Source organism: Megascapheus bottae, chromosome 23 (assembly GCF_031878675.1).
Source record: "Megascapheus bottae isolate mThoBot1 chromosome 23, mThoBot2.hap1, whole genome shotgun sequence".
Classification (NCBI taxonomy): Eukaryota; Metazoa; Chordata; class Mammalia; order Rodentia; family Geomyidae; genus Megascapheus; species Megascapheus bottae.
The window spans coordinates 10006664-10028710 of record NC_143531.1 but is presented as its reverse complement, the minus strand read 5'-3'; the positions used below and the strand labels follow the sequence as shown (position 1 = coordinate 10028710).

Below are 22047 nucleotides of genomic sequence, written 5' to 3'. Positions count from 1 at the left end.
ATTTAGAGCTTTTCTGGTAAGTCTAAAGTTACAAGCAGTCATTCAAAGATAATTAGCCTGATTAAAAGACAGAAGGCAGGAATGGTGCAAAAGAGCTGGGGAAGGAGCAATCTTAACCAATGTGCTTGCTTTTGAACTTTTTTCAACTGGCTCTTCTGAAAGATCCATCAAAATGGATTTGCCCTACATGTAAATATTACAGCATTGTCCCAGGAGAACTTGCATTTCCTGTGTCTCAAATGACAATACATAGGTCACAAGAGAACTTTAGTAAGCCACTGGGGGCTCATGCCTATGATCCTAGCTACATAGGAGATTGAAGTCTGAGGATCAGGGTTCAAAAAACAGTCTGAGGGGCTGGGAGTTTGGCCTAGTGGTTAAAGTGCTTGCCTAGCATGCATGAAGACCCGGGTTCGATTCCTCGGTACCACATATAGAAAAAAGCCGGAAGTGGTGCTGAGGCTCAAGTGGTAAGCTCTAGCCTTGAGAAAGTCCAAGGAGAGTGCTCAGATCCTGAGCCCAAGCCTGGCAAATAAATAAATACTGTGGGGAACTTTCAGTTTCTCATATCACAGTACTGTCTATGACTTTTCTGGCCCAATTATTATTTTATTATTGTGACAGTATGATTTGCATGTGAATGAATTTCTCATTTTTGACAATCGCAGTATGTGCTATTATTTCAATGGGGTTAAGCTGAATCAACATACAAGGTCAAGCCACTATTCTACAGCACAGTAGTAGGTCTTGATCTGTATCGTTTTAAACCCTTATAATCTACTATGTGCTTATATGGCTTTATAAATGTACGGAAATTGGATCTTGTCTAGTATTCACATTTCCTATATGTTGAAATGGAATACTGAAATTAGAAAGTTTTGGCAGCCTCCATGAAAAAGGTTGAAGGCTTTAAGCTATTAATTCTTACTGAATTGAGCCCTATGGTTCCTTGGGAAGTATTTTATATGCTTTTTTCCTTTGAAGGTTGTATTTCTAGAGCCATCTGCCAGCTCCTGTGATATTTTTGAAGAATCAAATACATTAAATATATGGAAGGTACATTTCTTTTGAAAATGGAGACAATTCTACTCAAGTACTTAGGTCTAGCAAATGGGAAGAAATTGCCTTTCATGATGATGTACTTAAAATAATAGGATCATCCCAATGGAATATTCTGTAATTTCTTTTTGTGCTTATGGAATCTGGGGACCAAGATATAATGTTGACCTCTTAAAGGACCTTTCATAAAGACTGTATCATACACACACGTGTGTGTGTGTCTTTCTGTATTTCAATTCAACATGTCACTGTGAACACAATGCATCTTGATCAATGTCACACCCCTTCCATCTTTGTCCCCCATCTCTCCCACCCTTTCCTCTCCCCTCAATTTACCTGGTTCCATTTTCACGTGTACCTTGCATATTATGACTGCATTCACCCACCCTTCTCTCCATTCTTCTACCCCTCTCCTTAACCTCACTCCTGTCCTGACAACACATGTGCTAGCTCCCTGGTATTCATTCTGTGAAACTGTAAGTTAGTTATTCAAAGGAGTTACACCATTGGAACCCTCCCTGCATACACCGTCTTTTAACATGTACATCTGTGCACACGACCCTTTCTGCTTACATATATATGCCTATTTAGATCTAGCTTCCACATAGGAGAGAATATGCATCTCTTTTGTCTGAGACTCACCTACTTCACAATTTTTTCCAGGTTAAAAATGTGTACCTTGACCAAAAGAAAAATCTCAGTATATTCAACTGCTACTGTCAATGCTCAAAATAGTTTATAAATTTTTTTTAAATTACACAATTAAAACTATTCACAGAAGCTAGGAAATCCAAGACCAAGGCACTGGGAGAGCTTGGCATTGATGGCTGAGTGATAGAACTGTCACCTGCCAGGGTACTGATACAGCAGGGATCTGACCTCAGCTGTGCCCTCTCACAGTGTGGTGGGGAGGGTACAGATGTTTCCTCAGGCCGCTCTGGTAGGAGCAGAAAATCCCATGGAGGGCTGTGATCTTTCAACCTAACTCACGTCCAAAAGTCCTGCTTTTTGGGGGGAGAGGGGGGAGTTCATGGGGCTTTAACTTGGCCTGGGCCCTGTCCCTGAACTCAAAGCTACCACCCTGCCCTCGAGCCAAGCCCCACTTCTCATTTTCTAGAAATTGGAGATAAAAGTCTTAGGTCCTTTTGTGCCTGGACTAGCTTAGAACCTTGGTCCTCACATCTCAGCCTCCTGAGTAGCTAGGATTACAGGTGAGAGCCACCATGCCTGGGGTTAAAGGTTCTTTATTCAAGGTCCTGCCTTTTAATTACCAGTGCACGGAGCACTAAATTCTGACATGACATAACCATTTAGAGCAGAATAAAATCCAGCCCATCCTCCAATTTCTTCTAAAGGATTCACAATTGTGTCTAATGTGTCAGTGTCTAATTATGTAGCTCATGGAATGATTTTCATAGTCAAAGAACGTGAAGATTTCAAATTCAGACAGTAAGAAAAGGAGTGTTGGGGCCGGGAGTTTGGCCTAGTGGTAGAGTGCTTGCCTAGCATGCACAAAGACCCGGGTTCAATTCCTCGGTACCACATACATAGCAAAAAGCCGGAAGTGGTGCTGAAGCTCAAGTGGTAGAGCTCTAGCCTTGAGAAAACCCAAGGACAGTGCTCAAGCGCTGAGCCCAAGCCCAGGACTGGGAAAAAAAAAAAAAAAGGAGTGTTAAAATTCTTTAAGATATACTTTCATAGTTAGAAGCACTTTTTTGGTCTGGATTTTAATTCTGCCTGGGCACTCTCCTGACCTTCCATTTGAAAGTAATTCTCTACTACATGAGCCACGGCTTCATTTTCAGTGTGTGTGTACACTTTAGGGGATTCACTGAAGATACGAATCTTACAGACTTTCCTGCCTGGGCTGGCTTTGAACTGTGATCCTCAGATCTCAGCCTCCTAAATATCTAGGATTACAGGCAAGAGCCACTGGTATCCAGCTAAATTGTGAGTCTTTGAAAAGTAAAATTTATAAAAGCAAATAACTTCCTATGAGAAATAAGTATGTAAGCAAGAAAAAAGCTTTTATGAATTCCTGAAAGGCATATTTTATATACAAAAAGCTCCGTAGCATTCCAGAACAAGACTACCCACTTTAGTATCTTAAAATGTTCATTTTTACATGCCTGGTTATTCCTAGAAAGTCCAATTGAAAAGCGGAGGTATGGCTTGAGTGGTAGAGTACCAGCCTTGAGGGAAAAAGCAGAGTGTGAGGCTCTGAGTTCAAGTCCTAGTATTGGCACATACACATACCAAAAACAATTATTTCTAGCCAGTTCGTAAGAAGCAATGCTAAAGCAGGGAGATATGCAGAATTTACTTTTTGACTGCTGCTTTATTTTATAGCAGTAGCCCCATTTGCATTAGCCACTATCAACTTAGTTCCTTCAAAACATTCCATCCATCCTTTCTCAGTGACTCCACTTTTTAAATTTCAATCCATGTGCCATCATTAATCTGATCACGAATTCTCCCACCTGAGCTGAGGAATAAAGGATCCATCAACTGACCCACTGGCAACCAACAGAAATCTTTTTGGGGAAACTGATGGTTCACGCAGTTAGGTTGTATTTTTCATTTGCTTTTAAAGCTAGTTCATCTCTCAACGAAATCATTTTTTAATATGCACACTAAAGTTCATACTGAACCAATTCTTTTAACCATTCCAACAAAACATAGTAGAATGCTGATGGATTTACAGTGGGGTTTAAAATCCAGCTCCAAAAAGAGCAATAGAAACCTAAGTTCTGACAACATTTTTCAGGTAGAACTTCAGAATGATTATCAGCATGCAAATCAGGATATTAAGAACACTTGCACACCCACGTGCCTTGCAGCACTGTTAGAACGTGATGCATTTCCCATGTCTAGTGTGTGTACTAGTGTAGGCAGGGTGGAGAAAGTAAAGAAGGTGAAAATGGGAGAGATACTTCACGTACACGTGTGAAAATGGAAGCAGGAAGTGTTCTAGGACTGACTACAAAAGGATAGGGAGGAGGAGGAAGGTTGACTCTTATCAAGGTATATTGTACACATAAATAGAAATAAAAATAAGAAAAATGTTACAAAACAATCCTTGGACAGCCAACACATGTAAATTTTAAAAGCATGATTACTGTAATTAAAATACACACGTGCATGTGTATGCATTAATATGCATGCACATTGGTCTTAGGGCTTAAACTCAGGGCCTGAGCACTGTCCCCAGGTTATTTTTTGCTGAGGCTAACATTCTGCCACTTAAATTACAACTCCAATTTCATTTTTTTAATGGTTAATTGGAGGTAATGGTTAATTGGAGGTTAAGAGTCTCATGGACCTTCCTGCTCAGGCTTATTTCAAATTTTAATTCTTAAATCTCAGCTTCCTGAGTAGCTAGGGTTACAGGTGTGAGACACTGGTACACTTCAATCCATAGCAAACTTCAAACTTTTACATTATCCCCCTGACCTTTGAGCATCTGCTACCTTCCAATTATCAATCTTCAATAGAATATCTAGAGTTAACTTTCAAGTAATGTTCTCTTTCTCCTCCATTAATTCATCAAGCTCTGCTTCTTCACACTGGATTCACTATTAATCCTAGACAATGTCAACTAGATTTCTGCTAACTTGTAAACTATGTCCCGTATTTCCCTGGTAGAAAACATCCATCCTCAGAGCTACTTGCTCTTGACCATTTTAGTCAAAAGGACAAATATTGTTCTAATGTGCATATTCTGATCCAAAGGAATCCATGTTAATTTTCTAAGCCTCTTGGGTTTGCTATCTGGTATGCTCTCATTGGGAACTTGTGAAAATCACAATTCACCAATTTTCCAGTAAGTAAACGTGCTTCCATCTGTGTGATTCCCTGCACCTGTAATGTACTGAACCTTGACAGCTTTCTTCCTCATAACATTTGCTAACATGAAAAGGAAGCGCTCTCCCGAGGACTGCTCTTCAGGGAAGACTTCAGTACAAGCACGTGGCTAAGAAGGCCCTCAACAGACCAATGGCAATAAAAAGCAGGAGAAGAGAAGGAGAAGAGAATTTGTCTTCTACTGTCATAGAGACCACCACAGTAGATGCAGAGAGCAATCTCCACCCCAGGAAGAACACAATGAATGCCTCTGCCTGAGGGGAGAGCCAGACCCCACTGTCCTAACACTCTCCTTTGCTTCCTTCTCTCCCCAAACTGGTCACATTCATCTCCAGCATCCTCATTCACAGGGTCTGCTTCAAAGAACAGTTCTCATTTGGGAGTCATTTTCCACCTTCTCCATTATTTGAAATCAGCTGGAGATCTTTTTTGGTTGTCGAAACTTAGAGGTTCAAGTGGGTCCTCAGTAAGTCAGCCAACAGGGGTCATTTATCTTCGGAAAACCCACCTAATACATGTGTCACCAATATTTCTGCACAGTATTATAATCCTCAGCAGAGAACTTCCCAAAACTTTTTTTCAGACAAAAAGGCCAAAAAAAAATAAAATAAAATACCAATTTCTCTAAAACACTGGCGATTTTAGAAACTGCACAATGTAAACCAACCTGGAATTATGATTTCAAATATCCATCATAATTTAGTGTTAAATCCTTTAACATTGGGCACAACTAACAACAGGCTACATTTTAGTAACTTTTAAGTATTTTGGAGTCTTTAATCTGTTTGACACAGTCCTTCACAAGACCTGAACAGCCCAGTTTTACCTCTAATAAGGCAGGTTTGTTCACAATAAACATTTCATTAGGTTTCTGGTTTTTCGGTGCCAGACCTGGAGCTTGAACTCAGGGCCTGGACACTGTCCCTGAGATTTTGTTCTTGATTCTAGCACTCTACCATTTGAGCTACACAGTTGCACTTTCAACTGCTTTTACTTTTTTTTGTGATCAGCTGGAGATAAGAATTTCACCAACTTTCCTGCCCAAACTGACTTCAAACTACAATCCTCAGATTTCAGCCTAAGTAGTTAGGTATGAACCATCAGCACCCAGCAATAGAAATATATATATATATTAAGATTCTCAAACACCTATCATTCTTAGAGTTATGACACATACTTAAGATACTCGTATTAAAACTAACATTTAGAATTAAAACTCTCCTCTGCCACTAGAAGAATTACCAGAACATATGCCAATTCTTAATGAAGGTAAACATTTCCTTAAAAGAATTGCTAATCACCATACATTTTTCATGTATCTATCTTCAGTCTCCTTTCTCACCTTCCTTCCTTCCTGTTATTTACCTTTAGCCATTCTCCTGCCAAAATCTGAGTGGTCCCAGCCAAAAGGTACAGACTCTGAAACTGGGGGAGGCAGAAAGCAAGAACACACCAGCCGACTGAGGTCTGAGCCCTTCCTGGTGCTGAAATTTAAGTTTAGGTACAGGTAACCAGAGAGGAAGGGGAGATTAGGAAAAGTAGAAGCCAAATGGCCTCTAGGAACATAAATCTAGAGAAATGTGGACTCAAGACAAAGTGCCAAGTGTCTGTGGCTCCCACCTGTAATCCTAGCTGCTCAGGAGGCTGAGATCTAAGGAGCATATTGCAAAAACAGGCAAGAAAGTTCATGAGACTTATCTCCAATTAACCACCACTCTACCACTCAAAAGTGGTAGTGTTAACCTTGAGCTGAAGAGCTGAGGGACAGTGCCCACGCCTAGAGTTCAAGCCACACAATTGACAAAAATAAAAGACAAAGTTGTCTGAAGCTTCAATGCACAAATGAATAGGATAGGAATTAGATGGAATGTTCAAGGATCACCAAATTAAAATGAGACAATGCAAATCGAAGCCAGGCCAAATAAAATAGTAGTACAAAATCCCAGAGGCAGCCAATGTGGCCTGAGTTAAAATATGGCTTTTCTACAAGCAAAATACCTCTGGCCTTTCTTCTCCTCCAAGCAGAATAGGCATTCACTCCCCTCACAGCCTTTGCTAGCAGAAGACATGAGATGCTTTTTTTGTTAGATTATGAAACAAATACCATTGATGAGCCAAAAACTTAAATATAGTAACAGAGTTGGGACAACACTGTTCACTCAGGGAAAAATATTCAACAAGAATGTGCAATTTCTTTCTTCAACAGGTTTCTTTTTTCTGAATCACAAAGTCTCTTATGATTAAAGCGTGTCTTTAACCCCCTTCTTGTGTCTTACTTTTTGAGTTATTTTGTGCTAGTCATTTACAATTACCACTCTTAGGAATCTGAGAAGTTCCCAGGAAGTACAGAGAAGGGGGGTGGGGGAAGAGAAGGTGTGCCAGCCTGTCAGGAATTCCCAAAGCACACGGGTAAAGATGGAAACCAGAAGCTCCACAAGATGGTGTGGGTAGCACAAGAGGAGAGGGGGAGACAGATGGAGAGGGGAAGGGAAATATAGTCAAGAATTCATTGCATATACTACAAAGTTAAGAAAGGGGAAGGGGTGGACAGAAAAGGGATGGGTGAGGAACATTGGAAGGGATAACCTGGATTAAGATACATCATATTCATTAACTACTTTGGTGCATGGCAACTCCTGTGTACAACTACTTAAAGATAGTTTTGTAAGAACTCAGCTCCTCTTCCCTTCCGAGGTGGGTGAGTCACTGATACCTATACCCAGGGAGTAGAGTCTTCCAGATCACTTGTGTTTTTTGAGTTTTGTGCAGGTACTAGAGTTTGAACTCAAAGCCTGGGCTCTGTCTCTTAGCTTTTTCACACCAGACTGGCAATTCCACCACTTGAGAAATAGCTCCACTTCTGGTATTTTGATGGTTAATTGGAGACTAGTTTTATGGACTTTTCTGCTCAGGACTGACTTCAGGATTGACTCTCCTCAGAAATCTTGAGTAACTAGGATTACAGGCATGAGCCATAGATGCTGTTTCCAAAGAGCTTAGTTCATCAAACAAATGGTATAATAATTTTAAGGTTCACAGAAATTCGTGCTATTGTATAAGCCTAGGATATAAAGTCTGAAAGAATTGCCCTTTAAATAAACAAATAAGAAAAATTAAACAATTGTCTTATAACAAAATAGTCATGAGAGAGGAACACTGAAAGAGAAAAAATAACCATTACTACTGCTGACAGAAAAATAGGGAAAAAATGTCTTTCCTGTATAGAATATAGGGAAAGTAAACTGGAAGCTCAAGACAGTAATCCTCGCTACTCAGGAGGCTGAGATCTGAGGATTACGGTTCAAATCAAGCCTGGCTAGGAAAATCTGTGAGACTCTTATCTCCAATTAACTACCAAAAAGCTGCAAGTGTAACTGCAGCTCAAGTGATAAGAATGCTAGCCTTGAGCACAAAAGCTCAGGGATAGTGGCCAGGCCCTGAGTTTGAGCCCCAGGATTGGCAAATAGATATACATATATATGAAAAGTTTGTATTGCAATGGAAAACCATGCACCATCTACATCATCCCTTTCACTATTCTCCTACTATGTAACAGGATAATACAGAACAGCCAAGGGAAATAAATACTTATTGGCTGACAATTTCTTTCTAATCTATAGACATGTAACTTCTTTAAGTGCAGTTGACTTTTCTTTCTCATAAAGTCCAATTTGTAATCATGTACATATATCCAATGGCAATTACTTTTGAACAACAAAAACGTTTCAGTCTTTAACTTCTCCTTTGAACTCTTATGGCATCTTAATAGCTACTTCTTCAGGAATTAAAGCCTCTGTATGCTTCCATGCAATCATGACTGATCATGATTTCTCTTACAGAAATGATCCTTGAACAACAAAGGTAGGCCACTTTACCGACTATGGGAGATGCGTTGCCATGGGTCATAAATTCTGTCCTGCTACTAGACTGAATGCTAAGCGCAGGCGTCGCCCTGGGAAAGCAAGGCTCCAAGTCTCAAATGAACAAGATCCATGCCTAGAGAAAGCCAGGTAAAATATCACCAACCTAATGGGAGCAAACCAGAGTCTAGATCCCAGCTAGAAAAGGCCAAGAAAGAGTATAGGCGAGTGGCCTGACTAGAATGAGGCTCATTTGGGAATGAGCAACTTCTAGTTTGTTCTTTATCCATGGATGTCCACTGATGGTGTGGCCAACCACAAAGCCCACTGGAGCCATGTGTATGCCATGAAATCCTGGTTGTGGGGACTTCATCTGTTGATAGAATTTTCTGTGTTCATTCTTGGTTTTCAACAATGCTTATTCATCTCATCACATTCTATAAATGTGAATGCAGTGTAAAGGTTTAAAATGCTTGCTGCATATGATTACAATTACACAAACATGGAGACTCATAGTAGATTGGAAATGATGAGAAAGTGGTACGTGCAGGGGGTTTTTGTGCCTGATTATAAAATTCTTCTGTCTGGGATTTCTGCTTTAAGACTGATGGGAGAAGCAAAGGTTTTTCTGTTTTAAAAGAGGGGAGGGCTGGGAGTTTGGCCTAGTGGTAGAGTGCTTGCCTAGCATGCACAAAGACCCTGGTTTGATTCCTCGGTACCACATGCATAGAAAAAAATCCGGAAGTGGCACTGAGGCTCAAGTGGTAGAGTGCTAGCCTTGAGTAAGTAAAGTTCAAGGACAATGCTCAGACCCTGAGCTTAAGCCCAGGACTGGCAAAAAAAAAAAAGGGGGGGGGGAACAGGAGGTAGCCTAGTGGTAGAGTGCTTGCCTAGCATGCACGATGCCCTGGGTTTGATTCTTCAGTATTGTATACACAGAAAAAGCCAGAAGTGGTGTTGTGGCTCAAGTGGTAGAATGCTAGCCCAGAGAAAAGCCCAAGGACAGTGCTCAGGCCCTGAGTGAAAGCCCAAAACAGGCATAAAGGAATAAAATGCCCCAGACTTCTCAATCCAAAAATACCTTTTGCTATAAAAACTAATTAACCATTTTATATTCATAAAATAACATAAATTTTTATCACCACTCCTTTTATTCATCCCTTTATTCATAACCCAATTTCCAGACTAAGCTCAATATTCAGGAAATTTAGAGCATTAAATAACATTGCATAGAAGAAAATTATATACAAGAACATAAAAAGCCATGTTTTCCTTACTGGTGTAATTTTGCCATGCTAGAGTTCTTCTTTTATTAAAAAAAAAATGTCCAGATGCAAAAACTCACTAGCAGGTTCAGGCACTCTGATAATGCTTCCTGCTTCGAGTCCTGGGAAACTACCAGCCGATCTGCAAGGCTAGTAGATAAATTCAGAGATACATGGTGTTTGGCTATATGATTTTTACAGCTTATAATAGCTCTGTTTTGCTTTTGTCATCTATCCAGCCAACTTTCCCATTTCATGGTTGGTTGATAATTGACTTCTCTCAGAAAGCAAAACAACTACTTAAGAAGTGATAGTAATAATACTAGCCATGAAACCTGATACAGTGGCTCATGCCTAGAATCCTACCCACCCAGGAGATGAGATCTGAAGGATCAGAGTTCAAACCATGCCTGCGCAGAAAAAAAAAAAAATCCATGACACTAACCTCCAACCACCAGAAAGACCCAAGTGAAGCTCAAGTGGTAGCATGCTAGCCTTGAGCAAAAGAAGCTCCTAAGCCAGACCCTCAGTTCAAGCCCCAGTCCTGGCAACACAAAAAGTTATTTTTATCTTCCAGACTTCCTTGAAGTCTATAGTTTGAAACTGTATACTGAGGGAAAAAAAAATCATTCACCAGAGTTCAAGAACTTGTAGAGTTGTTGGGTCATTCTATCCCATGTCCTACCAGACAACTATAAAAGGTGCTTTACTCGGCCAAAGAACTGTCCACAGCTCCCTGCTCAAACAGCTGATGACAGTGGACATTCGTTTCAATGGGAACAAGATAGTCTTTCAATTTTCCTTCTGTTGTACTCGTTACAACATGGCCAGATTTACACTGCCTCTGTGAAACGCACTGTGTTTCTCATTCAATATTGGTTACAATATTAACTGTTTCTAGAGATCTTGCCTGTCACTTAAATGTACATATATAATTCAGAGTCTCATTATTGTGTCCATTTAAGTTGCAACACTTAACCATCCTTATTTTACCAACCACCAACTTTCTCACAACATGCAGAGTTTCTATAAATACACAGTCACCAATCTGTATTCAACCCACTACAGACTGAACATATTTTAAGGGAAAAAACATTGCATCTGCCCTAAAACACATTCAGACTGTTTTCTTGTCATTCCCTGTAATATGGCATAACAACTATTTACATAGTATTTCAATTATTGTAAGCAATCTAGAGACAACCAAGTACATGAAAGGTGTTTGTAGTTTATACGCAAATATTATGCTGTTTTAAGGGAAAAAAAAACTTCATTAGCCACATGGGTTGAGGAACCAACCCATTTCAGATACCAAGGACTTGTGTGATTTGGGGGAAAGCTATGTTGCAGATAGTATTTAGCCTGCAAACTACAACTCAACAGAAACTTTAGTTCCATCAATAAATACAATGGCACTAACTTGGTGCCATTCAATGACAGCTCTAACTTGGTGCCGAGACTCTACGAGAATGTGTGTGAAGGGCTCAAAGGAGCTGGGTGCCAGTAGCTCGTGTCTAATTTTGGCGAGTCAGGAGGCTGAGTTCTGAGAACTGAGGTTCAAGGATAACCTGGGCCAGAAAGTACATCATCTCCAATTAACCACCACAAAGCAGGAAACAAGATCTGTGGCTCAAGTGGTAGAACACTCTTGCTTTTTGTAGTGGATGGTACTGTGATAAGTTACACTGTTTATTCTCCCAGCTTCCTCATGATAATTTAACAGAGGATAGGGGCCCCTCTTTCTTCTTACACATGAGCTCTTTGGGAAGAGAAGGGGGAAGAAGTATATAGAGGTGAGGGAAGAGGAGGGGAATAGAGAGACAAAGAAACAAAGAGGAAAAGACTACCTAGACATATTCTGACTCCAAATTATACTTAAATGTACAAGCTAGGGTTGGCTACATCTACTCTTAGAATATGAACATTGTTTTTTAAAATGTGCTGAACACATTTTAAACACAATAAAAACTTCATGTCCATAATGAAGACCAGAACTCCTATAACCTCAAATAGTAATATTCAAATATAGTTTTTACATTTTGGGGTGGCAACCAAAGCCTATAAGCATGTCCTTATAACAAACAGCAATCTAGCGGTTATGGAATACAATACAAAGGGAAATGAATACATTTCAACTACCATTTATGAAGAAGACCTCACCTTCAACTGAAGACAAAGTAGAGTCTCTGGATGCAAGGACCTCAGAAGTATGACAGCAATTCCAAATTATTCTGCATTTTAGAAATTATAAATTTTGAGAAGTTCCACAATAACCTTAAGTACAGTTTAATTGCAGTTACTCTAGCTATTGGAATTCTAGCCCAAGGTTCATGGCTGTAGCTCTATCTACTAAATACAAAGGCCAAGTTTACTAGATTTCAAGCATCTTAAATCTGATGGGATCCTGTAGATCTTCAAATATGGGTACAAGAGTTGTTGGCTTCCTCCACTGATTTTTTTTTTTTCCCCCATCACCAAGGGAGGTCAAGGGATAGCCAGGGATTCAATTGGAAAGAAACTGGTGGAAGAGAGAAGTCCTATTTAGCTCAGTTCCACCCCCTTGTGGTCAGAAGAGGGAGGTGCTTGCCACCTCCTGGTGGCATTTCTTCAAGGGATCCCATCACCTACTGGCACAGAACAGCCATTTGAAGGAATATATGATGCCAATGACGAGCCCTCGATTTTCACTTGTAAATGATTTCTACATAATCCCATGTCCTTCTAAAAATCTATTTTGTAATTTTTTTCAATTTCAAGATTTGCCCAGCAAATCCCAAAGGAAAGTAGTTTAACTATCCCCATGAAAGGATCAGATATGTAGACACAGCGCTTCTATGGGTTCCAGGCTACACTCTCAACTTCCATGAAACCACCCCAGAATGTTTCTAACATCGTAGGAGGGCACCCAAACACTTCATGATAGGTCTTAGAAGGCTTCCATTGGAGATAACAGATTGATGTTATTTTGGGTGTCTAGCAAGGCTCTCCTGCAACAGGAAATGGCCCCTGCCTGGACTGCAAGGCAGTCCTGCTTCTGGCAGGTTTCCCACTAGTGCTCCATCTACCTCATCCTGACAGGCCCTTCCTGATCCATTCCCAGAACTAAGCCCCACATGTACACACTGCTTTGGGTCATGTCACAGAACTGATTCTGCACCCATACACAACCACTGGAAGCAGAGTGGGTTTATATGGTCTTTAAAGAGTGCTTGTTCCCACACGTGGTCTGAATGAGCAAAACTGAATTAAAACTCCATATAGTACTGGCCCTACTTTTTACATAATTACCAACAGAGAAGGGAAATGAAGCCAGACATTATGGCACACTTCTGTTTCCCAGATACTTGGCAACAGAGAAAAAGTGGACCACAGTCTTCAGACCACCTGAACAAAAAAAAAAAAAAAAAGGAAAAGAGGAAGGGGGGGAGGAGGAGGAGGAGGAGGAGGAGGAGTTATACTGTTTCCACTTGGAACTGAATGGTGCTTCCACTTGCCTACATACACTTACTCTCACCTTGCACACAGTCATTTCTTAAGTCTCAAGAATAGAGAAAGATTGTGGAAAATACATGTGTATGTGCTAGTACTGGTCCTAGGTACTTTCTCGGCATTTTTGCTCAAGGTTGGCACTTATCACTTGAACCATGGTTCCACTTCAGCTTTTTGGTACTCACTGAAGGTCCAAGCCTCAGACTTTGCTGCATAGGCTGGCTTTGAACCTCAACCTTCAGCTGTCTCCTAAGTAACTAGAATTACAGGTTTGAGCCACCAGCATTTGGATCTAGCTTTTTTGGGGGGGGAAGGGGGGCAGTCCTGGGGCTTGAACTCAGGACCAAGGCAGTGTCTCTGAGCTTCTTTTGCTCAAGGCTAGCACTCTACCACTTGCGCCACTGTGCCGATTCGGCTTTTTCTATGCATGTGGTAGTGAGGAATCTAACCCAGGGCTTCATGCATGCTAGGCAAGCACTCTACCACTAAGCCACCCTCCCAGTCCCTTAGTCTAACTTTTTATCTTTAGCTGTTCAATACCCCAGACGAAGTTCCCCTCTACTTCAACTTAATCTCACTATTCACAGAAGAGAATAAACTATCATCATGTAGAAAGGATTACACGGTCTATATGAAGAATTATGCTTATTTCAGGTGGGCCATCAGCAAATCAGGTACCAGTGTACCTTTATCTACTTAGCTATCAATTCTTGCAAAGTCAAAAGGTAAATGAAGCTTTGGCAACCTGCTCTCATTCCTGCAGAACTTACTTCTCCGATGCTGTATTTTCTCCTATTGTGAATTTCTGCAACACAGGTAAACTTTTTCCCCTACCCCCAAACAATCTAAACAACCTCCCATATTATTTTTTAAAATATCAGATTTAGGTTATATGCTCAAAAATACACTCTCTCTTGATTTTGCTTATCCCTCATGGAAAGTCATTCCCAAATGTCTGGTATCATCTTCATGGAACTGGAATCTCTACTGAGGACACGGGCAAGTCTGCCTTGTTAGCAAACTCCCCAAATCTAATACAGGCAATTCTCTACCTAAAATGAGTACCAAATAAATACCCTAAACTGTTATTGTCCAGCTCTTACTTTCAGAGATGTGACTAGTTTGTAAAATGCCTTATGTAGAAATGATTTACCCAAGATTGTGTAACATGTTAATGTCAAAGCCAGGGTTACTTAATTTCCCGTTCCCATTCTCCACTGATGTCCTCAGAGGTTATTATACTGAATAGGCTGAGGAGACCACACTACTCGTGACTAACGTAAGCTACCATCACTTGATTGGTGGTTTCATTCCCATTGTTCTTCATTGGCTGAGCAGAGAAACCCCTCTATAAATACGTCTGCTTTAGGCATACTTTATGGAAGATCCAAAGAACACAATCCTAAGTCGAATTCTATAGCCATAGACAAGAGCCAAGCTACTCTCTCAGGGACGGTCAGGTTTGACAGAGATCAAGCCACAAATACCAGTTATTTCCGTGTCTCTGCCATTGCTAAATCAAATATGCTAGGTAACGCAGCTTTGATGTATGTTAAGAGCTTTGAAAATTTGGGGCTTTTTAAGAGTAAGTTTTCTTTGGTTTGGGGAGTTTTTTAAAGCACGGTTTCTTTGGTTTTAGTTTTCTAGCGTGTCTCTTGATTTCAACAATAGGTAAATACACATTTCTACAAACAAAGATGACACAGTAATGACTGTCCAGCTGTAAGTTACAAATCTTCGTGTATTAGTGTAAGTACCACTTCAATAAATCTGATTTGAAAACGTCTAAGGGTCAGATGGTGAAGAATCTCCTTTTGGTATATATCTGATATTGAAATTAGAAAGATACTCTTTACTAAGTCTATACCCATTAAAACCAGGTCTTTCTACCAAGTATGCTCCAGCTGAAACCATCCACTGTTTCCCCTGCCACTTTGGTAAAACATTTAAGACAAAACTAGGTATTATGAAAACCCCAAATTCCAATGTTACAGTACCGAGAGACATACTGACTGGTAAGATTATCGTTATAAATGATCTACAGATGTCGAATTGTCATGTGCCTTAGCCTTGGATTCTAAGCAAGTTAGGCAATATTTTTGCCCACCCACCTTTACCAGAGGACCAGAGGAAAGAATGTAAGAAAATGAATAGTGAACCATGGGTACAGCTTAGTGGTAAGACAGTTTGCCTCGCCTTTTAAAGAGAATGAGAAAGAGGGAGAAAAAGAAAATCATTTAGCTATAACCACTCTAATATGCCAAACTATTTCCATAAATCACCACACAACAAAGGAAGTTCTAGTCTTTTCAATGAAGCTCATTAATTTGATCACAATCATAGTTATTTAATACCAAAATCTAGGATTCCAGTCTAGAATTATCCAGCTTATTCTGGATTCCTCATTAGACTTTGGGAGTCCCTCTGCCCAGGGACTCAATTCTAAGATTGTCAGCACTTACAACTCTCCTAGTTATAAAAATTAAATCAGAAAGAACCCCTCTGATCATGAGAACATACAACAAATACTCTTCATAACACTCCCATACAGGCTCTTTCCTCTTTAATTTTTTAAACCGTTATCTACAAATGTTATGATTTCCTTAGAACCTACCTGGACAAACTCCAGTGAAAACTGAATTCTATCAAAACCAATTAGAGTGACTACAAAAAAAACAGCTTTGCCTCTTTGCAACTGGCCCTTGGCTCTAAGACTCCACCTGTCATCAAGAGTGTCAACTTCAATGGATGGGCAAGTATCCACAGGAACTGAGTTGAGATCACACTTGTCTCGCTCTGCCCTGCAAACAGATGTCTGAGTGACAACCCTTAGTCACACATAGCAAATCGAGGTTCCAGTCAAATCAGGTGGGAAGTACCTTATCTTCTTTTTAGTCTTTTTTTTTTTTTTTTTTTTTTGGCCAGCCAGTTCATTCCCTAAGACAATACCAAAAGGGCTGGTTTTCTCCAGAATCTTTTACTTTCAGCACGATGCCTGCATTTGGGTAGTATCTGGTTATTCAATGAGCAGAGCTGAGTTTATTTCTGTAGCTGGGATCTGTCAGCAAGAGCCCTCTTTGGTTCTGTGTGCTGGAATGCACACCTTTCAAAGGTTTCCCTCACAAATAGCCAGGTAAAAACTAATGTAATGTGGAGCTCTAGTGGTAGCAAGAAGGAAAGCAGCTGACAGGGAGAGCCAACAACAAAAAGCCAAGGGAACTGCTGTTTATTATTCATTTACCATGTTAAGATGGGGAAAAAAATCCTCTATAATCATCTTCCCAGAGAATATACAGCAAGCTCTTAAGGATAATAGGTTCCTCCAGAACAATAGGAGTTCAATGTCTGGCCTACATGAAACATCATAAAAACAGTAATATCGCCTCTGGAAATAGAACTCCGTGTGGCCACTTTTCAACATGTTGCCTAGTTTATTAGATATCTTCAAATTAAACTCAAGCCACCCCATATCACTAGTGTACTGGATTTTTCTTCATATTCAAAACATGCTCTCCCCTGAGTGGCTTGATTTGTGAAGTCCTATCCATACCCAGTGTCCTGGGAATTGAAATAATCCCTGCAGACAGAGGGGTGGCTGTGAGTTCATTCCTGCATTGACAAAGTTCTTCCCTTGAATATCTGACTTCTGAGGTCTTTCTGATCTACTAAGAATGAAACATACAATGTCAAACATCCAAGCTTTGTCTTCTCATCAAAAGCCTTTGCTGAAAAGACAATAGTTCCAAGGCTGAATAAATGCAACTTTTATGTTCTTTAACCTGGAACTTGACATTTTGAAGCTGTTTCTGAACCAAGTTATCATGGGAAAAAAAAAACAATCTCAAAATGTAAGAAAATACAGTCACTAAGCCTTTTTTCTTTTGCTGGTTCCGGGGCTTGAACCCAGGGTCTTAAGTACTATCCCTGAGCCTCTTTGTGCTCAAGGCTAGCATTCTACCACTTGAGCCACAGCACAGTTCCAGCTTTTGCCCGGTCGTTTATTGGAGATAAAGAATCGCACAGACTTTCCTGCCTAGGCTGGTTTTGAACTCAGCCTCCTGAGTAGCTAGGATTACAGGCATGAGCTGCTGGGGCCCAACAGGCACTAAACGTTTTATAGTCACCTGCAGCTTAATCAAAATTGGAGTGTATTCTAAGTACTACATTGTTGCCATCTAACAGTTGAGCAAACAGCACACAGCTCACTCACACAAACTAAGCGTGCTAAGACATCACTAGGTCATATAATTTTATGGGTCCACTGTCATATTCAAGACCTGTCATGGGATGAAATGTCATTATGAAGCACACGACTATACTGAAACAGCAAATTCTTCAATACTGAAGGAAAAGGGACTCATTTTCCATACATTTCAATGAAAGATAACAGAATGTTCACAAATACATTCACCACGTTTATCTGAAGAACATCTCAAGATTCATCGTTTTTTTTTTTTTTTTAATGGCTTCTAGATCCTTGAATCTACTAAATGCCTTCTCCTGGCCATATTCCAAGAGCTTTTAAATTGTTAAGTCTACAGACAACTACTAAGGCTCAGAGGTCTGTGAATGAAGATTTAATGATTCCAGATGGAGGAGGGGACTCGTTCTTCTCATCCTTGTAATACACTGTCACTGACAGCTTCCTAAAACTACACAGAAAAATGGACAACATGGAGTCTTTTTCTGGAAAGTCACTCAAAACTAAATAGTTTGTAATGCAAAGCTGAAGAATGAATTTCCTTTTGGTCTTCATTTTTGTCTACAGGTTAGGTGAGGAAGTGCAGTTACTAATTTATATCAACAGCATTAGACACCAGGGCCCGACATCTATGTAGACCTTTTTCACCACAAACACTGAAATTGTTTACTAACATTGAAGACAACTTTTCAATCCAGGATGCTAAGAACTTTGTATATCCCCTTGCCTATATTTTCCAAGGTGATTAGATCATTTGCTTTCCCCTAACAGACATTGGTATGCTGCTTAATATTTGGGGCTTTACTTGCCATCTTTCTGAGGGAGACATGTTGATTTTATTAAAGCAAGTTTGCGTCTGCATTTTCTCTGTTACTTTTACAGGTAGACCTGACAGACATAGGACCTTTTGTTTGCAAATACTCTGCTCTAGAGGGAACCTGGTTCAGTGAATTCCATTTTGTTTTACCTGCTGGACAGTTGCACTCTGAAGGTGTTTCTCTTGCGATTCTTATTTTAGCCATATGTTCATAGGATTTCTGTAGGAAAAGAAGAGGTATGAACAGCTAGCAGTAGTATTCTAGAACCATGGATCCTTCAGAGACTTTCCTCCTCTGTGGCTGAGGTACTAATGTTTAACAGCCCACATAAACATTTACATAAATGCATAGAGGGCTGGGAGTATGGCCTAGTGGTGGAGTGCTTGCCTACCATGCATAAAGCCCTGGGTTCCAGTCCTCTGTACCATATACACAGTAAAGGCTGGAAGTGGCACTGTGACTCAAGTGGTAGAGTGCTAGCCTTTAGCAAAAGCAGCTCAGGGACAGTGCCCAGGCCCTGAGTTCGAGCCCCAAGACTGACAATAAATAAGTGCATGGATCTTTGCAAAAGATAATTCAAGTAAAATACGTATTTTTTTATTTTAACAAGCAAATTACCACTGGCATAAAATAAAGAATGCTGGATTTGGGTGCCATCCTTCTCTTCACTATTTGTTCTTCAAACTGATATTTTATTTCCCAAATGAGAAATACAGAAGTTCTCTTCATTATTGAATTATCACCACCCTCTCCCTCCACAGGAAAGGCAAAACCCTGGCGCCAACATACTGCAGTTCATGACAAGGTGTGGCCTATCAAGAAAAGCCAATGTTATTGACTGCACTTTATCTCATCGGGACTGGAACTACTGCAGAAAAACTACCTCTTACCCCCGGCCCTCCTGGAGTCCAAACCATCTTTAAAGAAATTACTTTCCATTCCCCCCACCCCGCAAAAAAAAAAAAAAAAAACTTTTCCCCGCAAATTTTTAAAACGTTGACTATGAAAAAAATTCCGAGTTTGTCATTTTAAATCTATAGACTTATTTCACCTTTCTCTATTGAGAAGGCCTAACCTGGGGTATATGAAGAACAGATGGGAGCATTCTCCACACAACTGAGAATGCTGTCAGCCCGGACTCCAGGAAACTGAACAGCCGGGCTCACCTCGTCCTGCAGGCCCAGCCAGGGAAGCTGGCCGAGGCAGACTTGGAGGTACACCCGGGAAGGGATGTGAACCAATTCTACCCTCTAAAGCCTTCCACACCGGCTCACCTCCACTGCGTAACCGGGAAGGGTGGAGGCTGATCCCGCACCCTCGTGCACACCTGTGCCAAATCCTATCCACGTGCAACTCCGCACCCACACCCCCCCCTCCACCCCTCACACCTGAGCCAGGAGTCGCTCCACTTTCTCCTGCACGAGGGCCTTCAGCTGGTCCTCCGTCTCGGGCAACAGAGCCAGGGACGGTGCCCCTTTGGCGGATTCCAGAGCCACGATCCTCGCCTGCAGGTCGCTAGTCTTCACGCCCAGGTACAGACAAGCGATCACGGCCGCCCCAGAGAGCAGGGAGGCCAGGACGGCGCACGGGAGCCCGGCGCGGGCGCAGCGCCGCCCGGAGGGGCCGGGCTGTTCCGACCCAGCCTCTCGCCCCGCGCCCTTGCCCGCGGGCTTCTTCACCAACATGGTGGCGAAGGGGTCGCCGGTCACCTTCCACCTCCTTCCCCAAGACCCGGGAACGCGTCCTCCCAAAGTTCAGGGAGCGGGCGTGTGCACAAGTAGTTGGCGGAGCGGGAGGAGAGGGGGACGCGCGCGGGGCTCAGCGTGGGGACCCGCGGGCGAGGACCATCCTCCGAGCCCGGGGTAAAACAGAAAAATCAAAATCAAAATCAATACAACAGCCTCGGTCCGGGACGGGGGTGGCGATCACACGCAGGGATCGACGGGGTCCCCGGAGCCGCCGCGCGCCCTGCCCTGCGGGAGCCCGCGACCTGTTGCGCCTCGGTCCGTTTTATTTCTACCGAAGCCGGGTATGCTCCGCGCGCCACCGACCGGGCTCCCACCTGGATTCAGTTCCAGGAAAAAAATAAATAAACAACACACCAAAAAAAAAAAATGGAAGGGGAGTGGGGGGGGGAAGCTGCGATCGCTGTCCAGAGCGCAACCCGGGAAAAGGAGAGCCGCCCGGGGGAAGAGGAAGCCGGTGGCGAAGCTCCAGCCGAGGCGGCCCGAAAGCTCTCCGCAGCCTCCCGTGTGCGAGCCTTAAATACCCTGCGGGATGCTCGGGAGAGGGAGTGCGCGCGCGCCCGAGCGCGTCGGCCCTCCCCGACCCCCTCCCGGAGCCCCGCCGCCCGCCCCGCCTGGCGCCCGGGCTCCCAGCCTCCTCATTAGCATAATATATTCACCTTCGCCAGACGCCCGGCCCGTCCGTGGCAGCCTCCCTAGCGCGCCCCCACCCAGCGGCCGAGCATAATGATTCACCTTCCCTCGTCTTCCTCATTAGCATAATACATTCAACCTTCGGCCGCCAGAGGACCGGGTGCTTGGGTGGGAACTGGGCAGGAGGCTCTTATTAGCATAATACATGCAAATATTTGAATCGGCCACCTGATTGGAGAATCTCTAGGTGGCTCCTCCCCTTCCACGGTGTAACTCGGACGTTTCTCCCCCCTCCCCCCCTGCATCCCCCTCCCCGGATCACTCTGGCCAGGGCGAGGGGCCGATTCGGGGTCTGCGGTACGGTGGGTGATCACTCTAGGTTACAGCGATTCATCCCAGAGCCTTTCCTTTATCCCGGTGAAAAATGGAGTCACTGCCTCCAAAAGTGAAAAATGCAGCACACTGCTCCAGCCGGCCCCAGCATAGTGGTTTCCGCCCCCCCTGCCTTCCCAGGCCCAGGGTCTGCAGACTCTCCGCTTCCCTTCCACTTTTCAGACCCGGGGACCTCTCTCTCCCCTCCCCCAGCTTCCTCCAGCCACCCCCAGCTAGACTCCTCGCTCCTACTAAGGGTGCTAATGCGTTTTCCTGATTCCCTGTTTTGTGGGATTGAAAGGGGGAGCGTGGAGGCACACACATGTCTCAGGATTTAAGGAAAGGACTAAAGAATGAGGTCAATTTTTCCTTTTCCCTGACTCCTTCATTCTGTTTGTTCCCTGTGGGTCGAATTACAAGATCTCTAATGGGATATCTGAAAGTTAGTCTCAAGTAGCATTTCTGCCTCTGATTTTTTTTGGGGGGGAGGGAGGGTAATAGGGATGATCCTACTTCCTACTCCAAATAGCTGCTTATCTCCTCGAAAAAATAAAATACTATTTTTCTCCACACCTCCAGACAATTCCACATCTATTTTTCCTCTTTGTTCTGGTGTGTGTGTGTGTGTGTGTGTGTGTGTGTGTGTGTGTGTGTGTGTGTGTGTGTGTGTGTGTGTGCAAGTGCAAGAACTCCATCTCAGGGCTTGGGTGTTGTCCCTTAGCTTTTTACACTCAAGGCTGG

The 22047-nt window shown here is 42.3% G+C and overlaps 1 long non-coding RNA gene across 1 annotated transcript in view; it reads right to left on the bottom strand.

Annotated features, from left to right (window-relative positions):
• Positions 1-20008, bottom strand: part of LOC150047297 (uncharacterized) — a 184265-nt gene extending 164257 nt beyond the window's left edge. Inside the window, exons 1-2 of the long non-coding RNA XR_016539414.1 lie at positions 19945-20008; positions 18706-18775 (exon numbers count right to left, since the gene is read on the bottom strand). This is a non-coding gene — a long non-coding RNA (uncharacterized LOC150047297). The remainder of the gene's footprint in view (positions 1-18705; positions 18776-19944) is intronic.
• Between the last annotated feature and the right edge of the window lie 2039 nt (positions 20009-22047).